Raw genomic sequence first — 17,141 nt, forward strand, 5'->3', positions numbered from 1 at the left:
AGCCCCCAATAAAATAATCAAATTTTTAAAAAAAAACCTTGTGGATGTTGACTTCTTCTTATGACCTCTTCTAATTCTATGAAACCTCTGTTCACAGGACAGGACAATACCAACTGGGATGTTTCATAGATAGGTCTCAGCTCTTCATTAAGTAAACATAAGGTCTAGACATCATAGCTCTCCCTCTTCACTGTACACCACTGGAAACCAAACATTGCATACTTCTGTACACATCTAAAACTGAGACTACCTAAGAGTTTCTAACAGTCTTTTTAATAAGGAATATCTGTACATTTCAGTAGGGTGCCCTGATGGCACAGAGTGCTACACACTGAACTGCTAAACACAAGGTCAGTGGTTCAAACCCACTAGCCACTCAGGAAAAAAGATGAAACTGTCCATCCCAGGAAAGAGTTTAGGTCTCAGAAACCCAGTGTGACAGTTTCTACCCTGTCTGATAGGGTCACTACGAGTCAGAAAATCGATGAATGTGAGATTCTTGATAATGTTCAATTACACTTTCAAATGATTATCACCAGTGTCCCAGTACTGTGCACTGAGAGCAGCGGCACTTTTTAAGCAAGTTTAAAAGCTTCCTTTGAAAGTATGTGTACCTTCCTGAAGACTGTTAATGACAGCTACTCTGCCCAGTCTTCTTCGGTTTTGGGTTGCCCTCAGGTTTGCATAAGCAGGAAAATCAATTTAAGTGTATTCGGTAAAAACTTAAGTCAGTGGTTCTCAACCTTCCTAATGCCACGACCCTTTCACACAGTTCCTCGTGTTGTGGTGACCCCCAACCATAAAATTGTTTTGTACTTCATAACTGTAATTTTGCTGCTATGAATTGGGCAGCCCATGTGAAAGGGTCATTCAACTCCCCAAAGGGGTCTTGACCCACAGGTTGAGAACCGCTGCCTTAAGCCCTCTGTTTTTGAGAGCAAAGGTATTTGTTTGCTTGCTTGTTTTCATTAAAAGATCATTTTATCGGAGGCTCTTACAACACATAACAATCCACACATCAATTGTATCAGGCATATTTGTACATATGTTGGCATCATTCTTTTCTAGACAGTTACTTTCTATCAAGCCCTTGGTATCAGCTCCTCTCCCCCTCCCCCGCCCTGGAACCCCTTGGTAAATTATAAATTATTATTATTTTCATATTTTACTACAACCTCTGTCTCTCTCCCCCACAGTTTCTGTTGTTCGTCCCCCTGGATGTAGGGCTATGTGTCGATCATTGTGAATGGTTACCCCTTCCTCCCCTCCTTTCATCACCTTCCCTGTACCCTTCTGGAATCACTATTTCCATCCTATTCTTGGATTCTGTGTGTCGTGAATGCTTATCGCTGATCTGTACCTGTGCACATGCTCTGTCTAGCCCACAGTGAAAGGCAGTACTAGGATCATGATAATGAAGGAGTCAGGAAGTCTCAGGGAACCAGAGGAATATTGTGTGTTTTATCGGTGCTTTACTGTGCTCTGGTTGACTCCTCTTTTCCCTGTGACCCCTCTGTAAAGGGATGTCCCATTGTCTACAGATGGGCTTTGGGTCTCTGCTCTGAACCCCCTCATTCTCAACCCCCCTCGTTATCGGTTTTCTGATACCTGTTACCTGGTCCCAATGATACCTCATGATCACACAGGCTGGTGTGCTTCTTCCATGTGGGCTTTTTGTTTTTCTGCTAGATGGCCGCTTGTTTAACTTCATGCCTTCAAGACCCCAGACACTATATCTTTTGATAGTCAAGCGCCATCTGGTTTCTTCATATATGCTTATTTATGCACTTTGCCCATGTATCCATTTTGTCTACAGTGAATGTGCCAGGAGGGTGAGCATCACAGAATGCCAATTTGTTAGAACAAAGTGTACTTGCATTGAGGAAGGGCATGGGCAGAGGCCCAAAGTCTGTCCACTATCTCAGTGTATTGCCATATAAATATAGGTATATGGGCCAATACTTCTAGTTTATGAATTAATGTATTTATATAGATACACACCTATGCTTATACCTCTATCCATAGCTTTGCTTCCTAGATCTTTCCTCTGTTCCTTTTACCTTCCTCCTGCCCCAGTGCTGCCTCTTAGTAATTCCTCTCAGCTAGATTGCCATTGCTCCAACACCTCCACAATCTCTACGTCCTCCTTGTTGTTGATTTTGATTCACTAGTTGTTCCCCTGTCTATGATGTTTGCTCACCGCTCCCTTCCCCGACCTCCTTCTCCCACAAGTCCCTCCGGACCGTTGGTCCTGTTGCTTTCTCCTGGAGCTCACTTCCCATGCCTGTTTTATGTAAGTAGGCAAACCAACAATCACAGAGACTAAACAAAAAGGATACAAAAGATTGAAAGAAAAAAAGCATACCTAATTCCAGGTCGGTCCACTGACCTTTATGATGATCTCCCCACTGATCCTGGGGGGATTCCGGGAGCTCCCCTTCCTAACCTGAAGTCTATTTGGGGGACTTTTTAGGGACTCTGTGGCTTTGCATAAGAGTAAAGTTTTTTTCAAAATCAACTACTTTACACCATTTGAGCCAAGTTCTGAAACCTAATTCTACCACCGTCCCCCGAAAAAAATGAGGAAGAAATTATACTTCTGACTTCTAATATAGTACTTTTTCTTGTGGAAGCAATGAGGATAATACTGTCATCTTAGAAAAACCTCAATCTTATTTTCTGATACTTTAGAAAGATGCATTCCTCTAAAAACACATTACCCTACAAGTGACCTTTGGAGAACCTGAAACATTGGAGAAATCCTTGAATTGCAGCAAAGAATATTCCCCATGGACAATTCTAATCAATTACAGAACTATAACGGTGCCCAGATCGTGTGATATGCCGCAGTGACGATCCTGGGCCCTGTCCATCTTGTAAAATGCTGCAGCTCATAAACATCACTCCCGCTGCTGTCTGCGGCTCTCCAACTCAGAGAGTTACTCTCAACTGATTGTTATTTTCCATGCTGCAGATGACTGTACATCTGCATCTTCGATTTCAGTTGTGTCTTTTCGTTATCTTTGCCCACTGTGCTAATTATTTTGGATGCTTCATCCTCTCCCCAAACAGTACATTTGAAACACTCATGAGGATGCATTGCATGAATGCTGAATGTGTTCAAGACAGAGTCTGAGGTAATTCAGAATGAATTTAACTAAATTGGTTGGAATGAACTTTTATTTAGGAAAATTTCTAGGGACAATTCTGATATTTTAAAAATAACTAATTGTTCACCAAGATGCAAATCTACATGTGCCTCTCAACAAACCCATGAATCGGCTATTGGAACAGAAATACATGTCTTAAATTAAGATGTGGAAAAGAGCTCACAGGGAACCACGAAGCAGTTAGCAATTACAGTAATCTAGCTGGGAAATGTTCTCCCAAACAGCAGCATTTCCATAAAATCAGATGACAATCATGTCACAATTATGACGTGCTACACTGTGAAGGGCAATGTGAAGTACACCCGGGCTATAATTAGGTACGTTTTGGGCTCCGTCGACAGAAACGTGCGATCGCTGCCCCCCGGGGTGGCAGTGAAGGAAAGAGAAGGAAGCGGCCTCTGTCATCAGGACTCCGAAAACTGCTCAAACATGAAGAGCTAGGAGGAAACCAAACGATACCTGACATGTTTACTTAAAGGCCAGGAAAGTACAAAAAGCAGGCAGCATACTGTATAGGCAAAAGGAAGCCGTCTACATAGAACATTTCACCAGACTATTTCACCAGTTCACTCCATAGAAAATATGCTCCCCTAACCTATTAAATCCTAAACTTATAAATCATTGATTAAAAAATTAAAATGGAAAGAGAGACTAGTTTCCATCAATGCATCCTTCCCTAATCCTTTTCATCCAAAATCTGTGCCACAGAATGAAGCCCAGAGTCAGGTCTTCTCTGACCAAGAGGACGAGGGCATAGTTGTGAAGACAGCGTCTAGGGTAAGACCGGGAGGCAGAAGTCAAGTATGCCTCCGCCCTCCATCTTTGTTCAAAAACCCCTATGTTGACGGCAACCGTCCCCCCCCACAGCATTCCACTTCGATGCCAGGTTTCATAACTTCTTGCAATGGCTACACGGATGTCACAGACAAACTCAAAATTATGGGAGCGCATTAGGGCCGCTAACAAGATCACACAGGGCAGGATCAGGAACAGTAGGGAGATGTCACTGGCTCACAGCTGCGTCCCTCCTCAGACGAAGTCAGGTCTCTCCGAGCTCAGCCCATGACGCCTTGGTCTCTGCTTCTGTGGGCCAGAAAGCACACCTGTTGCTCTGCTCTGCCTCGGGGTCCCCGAGCCTCGGTGCCGCTGGCTGGGGCTGCTCCTGTGTTCCCTCCCACAGTGTCCCTTCTCCAGCCTCCAGAGCTTCTGGTTTCATTCAGCCTCTACCTCCTCCAACAGACTTCTCCAGTATCTTCCTCTGCTAGCTCTTTCCAGGGCCCAGGATGTCTCTCTGTGTCCCTGTGTCTGAAATGGCTCTCACACACAGAGCAATGGCTTTGATGGCAGTCTGGGTTGTCTTTCAGTAGAGCATACTCCCAAGAAAACCAAGGATGGCGACTTGCTCCACACCTTTGACTCAGGTCGAGACTTAACCTCATCTTAATCCTGCCCACTAGTATAGCCGAGAACGCCCACCAAACTGGGATTATAATCACAGGTTCACGGCTAGAGTTTATAACATACCACATAAGGGATTATAGGCCAGAGAGCCAATATTAATTGATTACATCTCAGCTCCCTATGATCTCCACCTCCTGGCTAGCAATACCCTTGGATAATGCCTTTACGTATGGCGCAGACTCCTGGACTCACTTCTAATCAACAAACTACGCCAGGGCGATGGAACTGTAACTTCTGAATTTGGTCATAAGAAGGCTCAGTGGGCTTTCTCTGGCTCAAAAATTTTTTTTAATCTATATTGTTTATATGTTTGGGGGTATCTTGTGACCCCAGCAATAGATTACTAGTAAACCAGGTCTAATATGCTTTCAAACTTGTGATACTGCTTATGGACGTAGCTATCATTTGTCTCATTGCATGGATATGGCACCTGTGGATTTACGACATTTGCACTGCGGTGTAGATGAAGAGCATGAAATAGGCCATGGACTTCCACAAGAACCAACGCGTCTGCCTTGGAAGTGAAGCCAGGAGGCGCCTTGGCAGCAAGGTGACGAGACTTCATCTCACAGACTTTGGACCTGTCCTCCTCAAGAGAGATCAGTCCCTGGAGAAAAACGTGATTCTGGGTAAAGAAGAGAGTCAGAAAAAAATAGAGGACTACAAAGAAGAACGCAATCAACAAGATTGATTGATTGATTGATTGATTCAGGGGTTTGAACAACGGGATCAAATATTGCAAAAATTGGAAGAAAAGTACTGGACCAGACCGTGTTTTGTGTCTTATACATAGATCATTATGAGCAGGAGCAACACTATAGTACCTCAGGACAAAAATGTTAATTTATCACAGCTTATTTATTGTTGTTAAACTCAAAAACCAAGCTCCCCGCCATCAAGTCTATGGAAACTCATAAGGACCCTGTAGGACAGGGTGAACTGCCCCTGTGAGTTTCTGGGACTGTCCCTGTTTATGGGATTCGAGAGCCGTGTCTTTCTCCTGAGGGGCCACTAGCGTTTTCGAAGTGCTGGCTTTTCAGACCATAGCCCAACTCACAATCCCTTCATGACCAGAGCCCCTCTACTGTTAGAGGCCATCAAGCAGTTCCAACCCACAGCGACCCTATGCACAACAGAATAACACATTGCTGGGCCTGCCCCGTCCGCATGATGGTTCCTGCGCCTGAACCCATTGTTGCAGCCACTGTGTCTGTCAATCCATCCTATCAAGGGCCTTCTCTTTTTTTTCCCCTGCCGCCCCCCCCCCCCCCACTTTGCCAAGCTTGATGTCTTTCTCCAAGGACTGGTCTCACCTGACATGACAGGAGCCCTCTGGCTGCATTTCTTCCAAGACAGACCGGTGTCTGCTGAAAGGTCAGCAGTCCATGGTACTGTCAAATGCATCAAGCCTCCTTCGGTTTTCCTTATTCGATGTCCAACTTCCATGTGCGTATAAAGCAATTGAAAAGACCATGGCGTGATGCAGGTGCAGGTCTTGTGCAGCACATTTACCTACTTGAACTTGTCGATCTCTTGACCACTGTTTCCAGGAGCATTGATTGTGGATCCAAACATGAAAACTCCTTGTCAACGTCAGCCTTTGTCGCTTATTCTGATATTACCTATTGGTGTCATTATAACCATGTTAGTCTTCTTTGAGGAGGGCTTGCAGCACTAGCTGATGAAGCTCCAGGAGGGCAGCCTTCAGTGTGGATTATGATTCAATGTGAAGACAGTGGTTTTTGTATCCATTTTTAAATCTATCAGCTTTTAGATTGGTTGTTCCTAATGTGTACTATTACAAATAATTGCTGCGATAAATGCTTTGCCACTCGCTTACTTTTAATTTTATAGTATTGTTACTTGCCATTGAGTTGGCGCCGACGCCCAGCGACCCTGTGTACAGAAGAATGAAACACTGCCTGGCCTCGTGCCTTCCTCACAAATGTTGTCATGTTGGATCCCACTGTCGCAGCTACTGTGTCAGCCCATCTCTTCAAGGGCCTTACCATTTCCCCAAGGCCTTCTGTTTTACCAAACATGATGACCTGGTCCACATACGGGTCTCTCCTGACACAGCATGTTAGAAGTACATGAGATGAAATTTCACTAGACTTGCTCCAAAGAAGCATTCTAGATGAGCTTCTTCCAAGAAAATCTGTTTGTTTTTCTGGCACTCCATGGTCCTTGCAATATTCTCTCCAGCACCGGAATTAAAATGCTCCAATTCATCTTTAGTCTTCCTTATTCCATGCCGGCGTTCTCGCGCACATGGTACTATTGAAAAGGCCTCGGGAGCCCTTGTGGCATAGTGGGTGATACTTTGGGCTGCTAACATCAATGTCAGTAGTTCAAAACTATCAGTTGCTCTGTCGGACAAAGATGAGACTTCCTACTTGTATAACGATTTATAGTCTCGGTCACCCACAGAGGTGGTTCTACCCTGTCCTATAGGATCACTGAGTCACAATAGGGACTTTTTTATAGTACTGTCTGTAGCTAAATAATGTTCAAGCTCAGATTTTACCTCAATAAAAGGAATCAATAGAAATTAGGCAGAAGGAATTTATGATTTGCTGAGACCAGTATTAATACGCTTAAAGCAAGATTTAATCTACCAAAGGGAAACGACACATTTCTCCAGAGAAACATATCTAAGGAGGGAGGCAGTGTTGAAACTGGCAAGCAGAAGGAAGACAGGCAACTGGAGAACCATATTGCAAACCCAGACTGAGGGTCAGGATGCCCTAGTGAATTAGTCAGCTTGCCTCTCCTTTGCCTGTTTGTGGAAGCTTAGTTTAACAACAGAAATGTCACAATCGCTGCTGCTTTTGTGACTCAGCAGAAGGGTTTCTTTTGGACGGGTTCTCTGGGTGTCTTCTGACAAAAAGCCAAGCAGCAGAGGCTCACTGATCTGCAGAGCCAGGAGATGGCAGGAGCTGCGCTGAGGCTGCACCGGTGGCCGCTGGGCTGCCTCCTGCTCACTGCTCACCATAGGGACCATGGAGCTGGAGTAAAAGCCAACCCTCCTGCAACATGGGGCTGTGCCCAGCCATCACCTCTACTGGCAAAAGAGTTAACATGAACTAGCAAGTGTGTCCATGTGGTGTGACAAAGGATCTCTTGGATCTTTGACTTACAAACCTTTGAGGCTGACACTAAAAATTATCTCTCCCATGCAGTGTATTTGGTAAAATGGGATCATGTTGGAAGAGCAGGCTTGGTTATTTATGTTAGATACATTTCTTTATGCTTACATATTTCCTATCACAAGAAAGAATCCAGGGACCCATTCCTCCCAAGTTCTAACTGCCCCAAGAACAAAGCCTCAGTACCAACCCAAACGCCATTAGGAAGTAAAAGTGCTGTGCTCGCTTCGGCAGCGCAGACACTGACACTCGAACGACGCAGGAATCAGCATGGGCCTGCATGAGGATGACACGCAAATTCATGAAGCATCCATATTAATAAAAAGGAGAGTGCTCAGTAAAGAAAAGCTACTTTGGCCAGACAAGTGAATACACTAGCACTCTGTGATGAACCTCTGCGGCTGGCTGCCTGAGCTACTTAAAGACTGTCAGGCTTTCGAAAGCACCTCAGTAACCGTTTCACCACAATTTAGGACTCATTCAAAAAGGAAAGAAGAAGAAGAAGAATTCTGAGATTCCTCCATGATTTGAATTATTCGGGGAGGTAATTCAAACCTCTCGGGTTGTATGCAGTTCACTTCATGATTAGATGCATGAATGGATATCAAGGCATGAAATGCACACTCACCGCACCATTGCGCCCAGAGTGCCCGAAACTGATGTTGCAAAGCTGAAGGAAGAGGCAATAAAATCCAATGCAGAGGGTCCAGCCCCGTATCCCCTCAGGCGTGAACAATATCCCCTTGCCCGAGTGGGCCCCGCTCCCCGCCCCCTGAGCAGGAGCTTCCCATGAGACACGAGTTCGCCTGTGTCCTCGCCAGCAGAGCACCCAGTCTTAGACATAAGAGAAGTTTGGGAAATACCTACGAAGCCAATTTTTTAAGTTGACTCATAAAACTAAGGGTTCGAATGGAGCCATGGAGCTCGAAGAGGAAAGTGAGTTTCATAAAGGTTTCTGGAGCCCTCCCGGTGCTGCCCACGGCCCATCTTCTCAGGGAAGCTTAGGTGGAGGGATCGCCAGTAAAGGGCAACAGGATCAAAGTGAGGTTCCTGACATCCTGCCTGCTGCAGGGCATTAGGCAGACAGACGCCTTCCTGTGTGAGAAAGGGGAGAGAAGGAGGGCAAGCTAACGGAACGCAGGCAATCAAAGGCCTTTCTGGCAGTGGGTCCAGGGCGAAGCTGTGCAGTGGACCCTGATCCTGGGAGAGGCCGCTGGGAGCTAGTTTCCAGGCTTTGGCGCAGGCTGCCCTTTGTTGGACAAGCAGCTTCTCCCTAAAGGTGTCTCCTCTAAATGACTCGGTGCTCTCTGAGGCTGCTACACGACAGGGACCGTGGTTTCTGAGGAGGGGCCCAAAGGGAGAGAATTAATGTCTAATGGCTTGCACCATTGGATTTTTTTTAACCTTGTGGTTAGACAGTACTTTTCCACGGAGAATAGTTGGTTTAAGTGTTTGATCCAACAGGCCACGCGCCACACCAGAACCTGCTTCGAGCAAACAAAACAAAACGAACGGCGGCCCTTGGCATTGGCCTGGCCAGCAAGTTCACTCGTTGTGCGTTGAAGGGGTGGGCGTCCATAAAGGGTTAAAGAAAAAGCTTTCATTTTCTGCCGGGCAACTTTGGGGAAATGAGAGTCAACTCCCATTCCTGCCTGGGCAGGGCACCTCTGAGAAGGCACAGGTTCCCTAGCGTGTTTACATGTGTGGGAATTGCACCGTCCGTGCACCCAGCCCTCGCGTTTCCACGGAACACCCAGGACCACAGTGGATGGATGGCCACTGGGCATGACTCCCCGTGAAGGGGAGATTGGCACAAGGGCAGGTTTGGTGGTGTCCTGAAGGAGAAGGGCTGGCAAATTTTTTCTGGGGAGGTAGTTTCTGTTGGTGCCTTTTGTACTTGAGAAAAAGCTCGACGGTTTCCAACCTTCTGTTGCTTCTGTGACCCCTACGGGGTCTCCGTGTCTGCAGTCTTTTGCCTTGTTCCTGTCCATTCCTTGGGCCTTGGCTCAGGAGGTCTCTTGCTTACGAAGCCCTCGGTCTCTTCTTGGCTATGGACCTCTTACTCCCTTCCCAACCCCCGCTCAGGGGAGCTCTTGGGACTAGCCACGTGCCCACTTCCAGCTCTCCCCTTCCTCCTGGCCAGACTCCCATGGCTGATCCTTGAAAGTGCTGGCCTGGGATTGTCTGACTCATTTGATAGTAATCCTCTCTATGGCAGGAGCAGTCCCTGGGTGGGGCAAACTATTAGTTATCCATAAAGTTGGCTCTTCTAATCCACCTAGACCAGTGGATCTCAACCTTCCTGATGCCACAACCCTTCAAGACAGATCCTCGTGTTGTGGTGACCCCCCAACCATAAAATTACTTTCATTGCTACCTCATAGCTGTCACTTTGCTACTGTTATGAATCGGGAAACCCCTGTGAAAGGGTCGTTCGACCCCCAAATAGGTCCCAACCCTCAGGTGGAGAACCGCTGACCTAGAGGCTCCTTGGAGGGAAAACATGACAATCTACTTCTGCAAGATGACAGCCATTGGGAACGTTTTGGAGCAGGGTTCTACTGAGGCATGTGGGCTCACAGGATTCAGGATAGACGCAGTGGCGCCTGGTTTAGTAGAGGAGATGGCATCATCGTATTTTTGGGAAAGTACTTCTTTGTTGGGGTTAACAAAGCTTGATACAAATCATTCCGTATCATCCGTTACGATTTCTACAATGTTTCAACATTGGCATTGTCTTCATTCTATCTGTTTTGTCTTCACTGTTGTAGCTTCCCTTGCCCTCCTTGCCACCCATCTTTTTTTCAGGGTCTACGGTGCCCGTCTGGTCTCCTCTAGCGCCTTGTTTATGGGAGCACAGCACCTATGGGTAAAGTGTCCATGTGTAAACCCATCTGAACTTTGGCTGAAGGATGACCCACAGAGATAAGTCCCACCCCATGTTCAAGGGTTCTCTTAGGGCAATTGTCTTGGGGGTCCCCCACATTTATTTTGGTCCAGTAGATCTGGCTTTGTTAGGGATTTTAAATTTTGTTCTACATTTTACTTTCCTTGGAGTTTCCATCCTGTCCTTGGCCTCTTCATCTTTTACCTCTAAGACCTGCTGTCACCACAGTGGCTATCCCACAAATGCCCGATCACTGTTTGCTGAAGTGAATTGGCCTCTTGGTCCTTGGGAGAGAACACTATCACCCAGGCACACGTCATGTGCAGCTACTTGCAACCCAAGAGAGGCCTAGAATCTAGGCCTCGAAGGAGAGGCATCATGACTCGGAGAAACAGGGGCCTGTGATCTGTGAGTAGCACTCCTTTAGCCATTGCTCCTCCCAACTCAGAAGATGTGTGAAATAACAGAGCCCAGCGCAAAAGGAGGATGATCAGTGGCCTCAGGACCTGGAGAATTACCCTGTACTGTTGGGGTACTTTTTCCTCCATGACCTCTCACTCGTCTACAAGGGCACCTGCCTTGGTTATGTTCGATTGGTAAGTTTCTGGTGGGGCTATAACCTCCCCTTCAGAGAGCATCCTCTGGGGACCGAATAAATGACCACGGCATTAAAACTGCAAACCACAGAGGCAGAACAAATGAGTTGATGTAGGATGAAAACTCTGGAAGAAGTAGGTAGTCTCATTCTCTGCTCCTTTATTAGGAGGCCAAAAGAATACGCTTACAGAACTTGTGGTTTGGAAGAATAAAAGAGAGACGTGGGGGAATGAAAGCCCTATTTTCAAAGGAAAGATGATTTTCTCTTGATCATCCACAAATTGGAAGACTACATATATTAGCATACTATTTCATTAACAAATTACAGTCCTTTCTCCACAGTGAAAAAATAAAGAGTTCACCTAATAAAAGAGGTTAGCTCTTCATTAGGATTGGGCGGGATTGGCTGGGTGTAATTTTCCACTGCAGGTTGTTCTCGGGTTGACCTTGGCTGGCATTAAGGACAGGGGTTTGAAAACACATCTTTCCATTGCCAGCACGTTCCCACAAAACACCAGTCAGTGCCTGCAACAAGCCACCCCAGAGTCTGTCTCCCCCCGCAGCTTCCGGCACAGACACCGCACTGCCGTTGCCTTCGCTTTGAGGGGCCTTCCCCAGCAAACACGGCATTCACCCAGGGCCCTGGGCTGCAGACACGGCCTGAGACTCAGAGTCGGGCAGGACTGGGGGTGTGCCACATCGCTCACTACTCCTTGGACACAGCCAAGTGGTTCAGTGTCCCAGCTGTGTGATGAAATTACAACTATGTCAGAGTTGGGGCGGGAGGGGGTGGTGCTTAAATGGTCAGGAGCTGTGTTTGTATTAAGCAGATGCTGACACAAGTTAATGACCTTCCCCCTGGAATCCTGTGAGTGACTTTGTGAGGCGGGCATTCCTCCCTGTTCTGAAACTAAGACATCCAGAGAAGCCGAGCAACTAGTACACGGTAAGGGCAAGATTTAAAACTCTGACCCCAAAGTATGCAACTGTGCCGCACAGTCCGCTCGAGCTGCTGCTTCGATGCACCCATGGGACCAGGAACTCCAGGGTTGTGGCCACTAAGCACAGTGTGCGTCCCTGGGGACCTCTCTTTGAGGCTCAACTGAATGAGTCTGAAGTGGAGCCTGGCGCACTGAGGGGGCTCTGGTGCCCACCCCTCCCTGTCTCAGACCTCACCCGCCTCCAATGTCAGAGAGAATGGCTGTGCCTGCTTCAACCCCAGTGGCTTCTAAAGAAGTTAGTTAGATGCCTTAAAAGATGATTCTTTATTCCAAGAGACACCACTATCCACCCTTTTACCCCATCCCATCTCGCCCCCACCCCTACACACCTTAAAAAAAATCTGTGAGGGCCTAGGTCTACTTACTCCCTGTGTAGCAGGGGTGGTGACTCCCTAATGAGGAAAGGCTCAGGGATGTGTGTGATCGCTTCACCACGTGAATAGGAACCTATTGATCGCTTCACCATGTGAATAGGAACGCTGTGGAAAAGTTCTGCAAATGCACACCTAGTAATCCAACTTCCCAAGTCAGCACTTTGGAAAACTTGGGAGCTTTGAAAATTTTCCAGTCGTTCCAGGGATGTCAGTGTGACTTTCAGAGAGAGGAAAATCAGAACAGGGCCGGGATAGGGGTGATGTAGAGCTGTACCTAATTATGTTCAGGTATTACTGTAGTTGGTAGACACGCCACCAATTTTAGACTAATATTTTAGTGTGTTTTCAGTGAACGTTGACACAGCAGTTTGGGTTCCCACTAAAGGATTTCTATACCCTGTGTGAGCAGTCTCATTATTGCCCCTGTGATGGCTATTTCCATTCATCTCATTTCCCTGGTCCCTTACATTCTCATTTTCTTTGTTGACTGATCACATCTAAGTGGTTTTGTAAAGGAGTTTATGGGTGAATTCACTATTTTGTAAACCTATCTATTATTGAGCTACAAGGCACCCAGACATTAGTTTCGGTTTAAGTCTGATTTTATTCATTTATTTTTAAGTCATTTGAGAGTCAGTTGCACATTGTTCTCCCATTCTATCGAGTCCATTCCGTGTGACCCTCAGTGGAACAGTCAGTCATTAATGGTAGCCAGGGAGCCAGGTAGATGAGTCTGGGGTTCAGAGGCTGTTTGTCCTGTTGGCCAGTATCTTCTCATCTCTGGTCAATGAACGTTTTGAAAAGATGTGCAATTTCTCAATACTGTGTAAAGATGGAATAGACTCTCGAAGCACCTCGGGAAGTGCTGGCTTCTTTCCAGGGTTTGCTGTCTTTGTGTCCGGAGGCCGGTGCTGCAGCAAGTCCTGGTGGCTAACCAGAAGATGGGCAGTGTGAACCCGCCAGCGGCAACAGGGAGGCGTTGGCTTGTGAAGAGCGGCCCCACGGTTACACAACTCGTCTTCAAAGCAATGGAACCATTTGACAAAGTGTCCCAAAACGGATTGTGATGATGATGGTACACTTCTGGATGCGATGGAACTATGGAGTTGTATGCTGTGTGGACTGTGTGTCCATAAAGCTGTAAAGGAAGAAGAGAATATGATCAGTCTTGGGGACCCTGTCGCCCCCCCTGGTCCATAGCAAGAGTGCCAGCTGTTGTTATTGCTGTTTGGTGAGTTTTGGGGGGACAAAGGGCTAAACCCTTGTCCGTGCCCGTAAAGGTCAGCAGGGTGAACCCACCAGCTAGCTGCTCCTTGGGAGAAGGACATGACAATCTGCTTCTCCAAAGGCGACAGCGTTGGAAAGTCCGTGAGGCAGTTCTCCTGTGCCCTGGATGTGGGCCACGCGCTTATTTCACTAGTGCCGTTATCGCCCACGGGAATGTGAAACCCTCCCGCTTTCAACAGTCCCTTCAGAACCTGTACTTTGGGTCTCAGCATGTATGCTCTGAGAAGGAATTTAATTTTTGGAAATAGCCTGACATCAACACGATCAGCTTAGCTGAAAACAATGTTGATCTGAAATAAGACGAGACTGAGATGCTGGAAGAATAGATTTTGTAACCAGTTCCAAACGAGCCTTTTCGAAATATGCTGTGCCCACGGTTGGTCTGGTTGGGATGAAGAGTCTTCTTCTCCCAGATGGATGGTACTCTCGTGACGATGCCAACAACGATGCTCTTCTCTTTGTGAATCTACAAGTTGCCATGTTCAGTGTTTGCTTGGTGCTTTGCCCAAAGTTTTAATTTGACATTGACAACATGACAAGTCCACCGCCCCTTTCACCTGAAGGCAGTACTTTTTTCCTTTTCTAACGTAGGAAATTAGTTCTCTGGGGACGCATGGAACTACTTGCCTAGTGGGGACCACTGTGGCTCAGCGCCGGGCACTGGGTCTTGAGTGCCGGGGTTTCCGGCACTGAAGGCGCGTGTGAGGTGGAGCAGGTTTCGGAGGGCAGGGGCCCCTGCAGGTGAGCGGCAGCCTCCCCTCCCCAATGCGGAGCTCCCTGGGAGACGTTTGTTCACTTCAGGAGCAAGGGCCGTCCAGGTTCTCAGGTGCCATGACGGCAGGTACCCTCCGCCGCTGCCAGGGCTCTGAAACAAAATCCTTCCACAGCGACAGTGTTTCTAACGACATTTGTCCCTGTGCCTGGGAGCTCTCTCTACATTCTGGGGAAAGAGTGAGACTGAGACGTGTGGGAGGAAGAGGGATTAAATTATCCCTACCCGGAGGTCCAAGCACGTCCTTTCTCCAGCCCGCCAGAAAGCACGTGCGCATCTTCCCTGAGCCACAAGCAGGGCTCCAGTCACCGCAGGCTGAGCCGGGATCCTGGCGAAATGTTTGGGAACACAGCGCAGTCACACAGACTCCCGGGGGTGCCTGCTCCACGGAGGTCAGCTGTCACCAGCCCATCTGCATTTGGCATGGGGCTGAAGCAGGGTGTGTGCTCCCTGGGGCCATATCAGAGAAGAGTTTGGAGGAGGAGCCTTGATCCTCCTAGAAAACCCCCTGTTGGGGAGCCCGGGGTCTTGTGGGCACGGCACCTTTCAGATGGAAGCTCTTGGTGCTCTGCCTGCCGACCCAACGGGATCCATCGGCATGGGGGTGGCAAGGTGTTCCACCAGAGGGACAAAGCGGGACTCCACGCTGGCGCCCTGTGGACGTGAGTGTTCCCCTTTGTCACTGACACTGTCTGGGGGTTCTGATTAGCTCTGTTGGATTGGATTGCACATGTTCTATGTGTAAGTGAGCCTACCTGTAGACATTCTTCTACTTACATAATCAGGGCGTTGTGCCGCGAGGTCCAAAAAAGCCACCTTCCTCCCGCTTTTCAATGGTTGTTTGAAATACCTGAACACCCGGCCCAGTTGACCAAAATGAACAGTTGAAGACCAGGTATTCTTCTCAATGTGCCTGGAGGGAATGAATGCCTGGCTCAAGAAGCTGAGAAACAATTCCTTCTGACATGAATCCCTAACTTTTCAATCGCATCTCTCCGGACAAACTTGGCTGCAACTTTGAAACACAAGAGAAACTCGTTTGGGAAGGTGGGCTTTTGTCTGGAGTCAAGGTTCTCCTGCGCCCTCGGGGGAAGGGAACAGCGCAGGGCAGTGAAGTAAACTGGGAGGATTATACCCAGTGGAGCGTCTCTCCTTCGTCCTCGGGGGGCTTTACTGCGCAGTCTTGACTGGCGTCGGTGGTCAAGATTTAAATATACATTGTTTGTATCAAAAAATTTAATCATCTTCATTTTGTTGCCAGCACAGGGCACAACGTATTGAGAGACACTTGCTTGCAAAATCCCTCTCCTCCCACTCCACCCACACCGTAAATCACTCTGCCTTTTGACAGGCTTCGATGGCGCTTTCCCAGGAAACGAAGGCGAATGATCTGGGACTCCTCTGTCATCTCCCCTGCCATTGGTGGCTGCGCCTCTCTACTCACCTCTTCTTTTTGAGCGTGGTGGCTTGTTGGGGAGGAGAAGGGTGGGTGGTGCCTAAGTGGGGACAGTAGTGATGAACACCTCTAACTCCTCTTGAGTGACACCGGTCAGATTTCTCCAGCATGCTGGCAAAGAAACCCACAGTGACTGCCAAAACCGCAGAGTAAAGCCTTCTCCAAATCCCCTCTGATAACGATGCTTCGGAGTTAAGCCTTTTCATTTATATTTGGACAGCCACCTGTTGACTTCTACAGGGGCTTGTCAAGGGCAGATAGATGGCGGGAAACTGGAGGAGAAGCAGGCCATTCGGAGGGCTTGGTTTCCCCTTTGAAGAGGTTGCCATTGTCTTTCAGTGAGCCCAGACCAGGCTCAGAAGATCACAATGTGCAAACAAAAAGGAAAGTGTTTGCTTGGGACAGTGTCTCACTCTCCTCTTGTGATTATCACGGCCTACTCACCCCATCCCTTTAATCCATCCCCATCCCCTTTCATTGACTGAGACACTTCACAATATGTTTCCTAGTTGTGAACCACAGCGGGTAGAAGCCAGGGGAGAAGACGAGGGAGACAGCCAGGGCTGGATGTGAGAACTGAAAGGCAGGCGCTACCGTGTGGCTCCTGCTTGGTAGTTCGTTTGCCCAGGGCTGGTACATTTACCCAGGGCGGGCTCTGATTCTGTCTTGGAGACAGAGGGTGGGGTGAGAGCCAAGTGGCGCCCAGAAGAAAAAGAGCAGGGGCAAAGTGGGTAACTAGTTTAAAGGACAGCTGAAATGTGTGCTGGTGAAGGCGGCCTAGGGTAGGGTGGCGTCTTTGTGGAAACGCGAGCAGGGATGGGATCGCCCAGCTTGAGGTCAAACCGTTCCACCTGTGTCTCCAAGTTTATAATAAGCTCCCCTGCCTTGGGAGAGGAGATCCAAGGCGAGGCGCGTGAAAGGGCAACTGGAAATACAGCTCAACTATCAGAGTACAGTGTGAAGAGAATGGCGGGAGTTCACTAAAAC

Source organism: Tenrec ecaudatus, chromosome 7 (assembly GCF_050624435.1).
Source record: "Tenrec ecaudatus isolate mTenEca1 chromosome 7, mTenEca1.hap1, whole genome shotgun sequence".
NCBI lineage: Eukaryota > Metazoa > Chordata > Mammalia > Afrosoricida > Tenrecidae > Tenrec > Tenrec ecaudatus.